Here is a 2,426-nt window from a genome sequence, read left to right as displayed (position 1 = left end):
CACACATGGATCCAGTCATGGTCCACTCCAAGTACACACAAGAGTCCACTCACAGGAGCACTCACAGGTCTGCACATGGGTCTACTCACAGGAACACTCATGGGTCCAATCACGGCACACACATAGGTATACCCAAGGGAAAACTCACAGGTCCACATGTGGGTACGTTCACATGGGGAAACTCAAGCATACAAACACGGGTATACGTGAGGCACACTGAAGGTCTGCTAGTCACCAGTGCAGAGACAATCTGAAGATTCAGCACTGAAACCGGTTAATGCATTATCATCTGTCCACATTGATGAAATGTTACTATGTGCCGTTGAGTCCATTCCGGCTCATAGCAACTCTACAGGCCAGAGTAGACCTATCCTATAGGGTTTTCTAGACTGTAATCTTTATAGAGGAGCTCTGGCGGCATAGTGGTTAAAGCATTCAGCTGCTAACCAAACAGTTGGCAGAAGCTCTAGTGGCGTAGTGCCTAAGGCATGTGACTGCTAACCAGAGGCTCGTGGTTCAAACCTACCAGCCACTTCCTGGAAAGAAGGTTGGGCAATCTACTTCTGTAGTGATGTTGCCTCAGAAACCCAAGGAGGGGTCGCTATGAGTCTGAACCTGACACAAGGGCAGCAGGTTTTTTTTTTTTTTTTTAAGCTGCTCTGCAGGAGAAAGATGAGGCAGTCTACTTCCATAAAGATTTACAGCCTTGGAAACCCGATGGGGCTGTTCTACTCTGTCCTAAAGAGTCACTAAGAGTCAGAATCAGGTCTGTGGCAGTGGGTTTGCCTTACTCTTTACGGGAGCAGGGTGCCGGGTCTTCTTCTCGCACAGCCACAGGTGGGTTCCAATGGCCTAGCTTTTGGTTAGTAGCAGAGCCTTTAACCGTTTCCTCACCAAGGCTCCTTAATGGGATATATGTAATATACAAAAAAAAAAAAGTGAATTCATTGCCATCAAGTCGATATCTGACTCACAGCAACCCCTCCTTGAGTTTCTGAAGAGGTATCTCCACAGAAGTAGATTGCCCAATCTTCCTTCTGAGAAGTGGCTGGTGGGTTTGAACTGCCAGCCTTCTGGTTAGCAGTCAAATGCCTTAGACATTACGCCACCAGAGCTCCCATATGTACTATGCATGCCCATATAAACAAAGAACCAAAACCAAACCAAACTCACTGCCGTGGAGTCAGATCCAACTCATAGCGACCCCTCCTTGGGTTTCTGAGGCGGTAGTAGATGACCCAACCTTCCTTCCCAATAAAAGAAGGAAGAAGCACACAAATTGTACCAATGAGGACCACTATCCAAGACCTCAGGTTAAGTTAAAAAAAGAAAAAAGGAACAGGTCTTCTTAAAACCAAACAATAGTTCAGCTTCATCGATCAAGAATCTCTGCCTTGAGCACCATGCTTGTTGAAGACCTAACTGACACCAGTAACTCAGAAGATTAGATAGGAACCCATGGCAGCAGTGAGTTCACGTCAATAGGGAAGAAACAACACAGCAAAGGAAGGTGGGAATGGCTTCACAACTTGAAGACTGTAATCAGTGTCATAGAATTATACATGGAGAAACTGCTGAACTGGTGTACAATCTGCTGTGTATATTATCAACAAAAATAAATTGTAAAGAAGGGGAGAGGGACAGGTGTGTATCAAATGTTATCATTTAAAAGAGGGGGACTTATACCTATACATTCAGTGAAATATCCCCAAAACACATAAATCAAGCTCTAACAGTTGAAAAGAGAAATAGACAAGTCCATGATAATAATCCAAACTCACAGGCACTGAGGCAATTCTGACACATAGTGACCCCAGTAAGGTTTCCAAGGCTATAAATCTTTACAGAAGCAGATGGCCTCATCTTTCTCCCATGGAGCAGCTGGTGGGTTTGAACTGCTGAACTTTCAGTTAGCAGCTGAGTGCCTTAACCACTGTGCCACCAGAGCTCCTTTCACAATAATAATAGGAGATTTTAATACACCACATTCACTGAAGGATAAAATAACTAGAAAGAAACTCAACAAAGACACAGAAGAACTAAACAACACAATCAACAAACTTGACTTTATAGACACACAACATTCCACCCAACAACAACAAAATATACATTCTTTTTCATCTTATATGGAACATTCTCCAAAACAGACCTCACGTTAGGCCACAAAGCAAGCCTCAACAACTTTAAAAACATCAAAATATTGAAAACTATCTTCTCAGATGCTTCTCAGATATGGTAAAATTAGAAATCAACAGTAGGAACATCAAGGCAAAAAAAGCAAACACATGGAAATTGAATACCACCCTGGTTAAAAACTACTGGGAGTAGAAGAAATTAACAATGAAATTGAATAATTCCTTGAGTCCAAAGAGAATGAAAACACATCATACCAAAATCTTTGGGACATAGCAAAGGAAGTGCTCAGA

The sequence above is a fragment of the Orycteropus afer genome, unplaced genomic scaffold, assembly GCF_000298275.1.
Source record: "Orycteropus afer afer isolate SDZICR_OR568_19922 unplaced genomic scaffold, OryAfe1.0 scaffold00049, whole genome shotgun sequence".
Lineage (NCBI taxonomy): Eukaryota > Metazoa > Chordata > Mammalia > Tubulidentata > Orycteropodidae > Orycteropus > Orycteropus afer.
Note: the sequence above shows the minus strand (reverse complement) of the source record.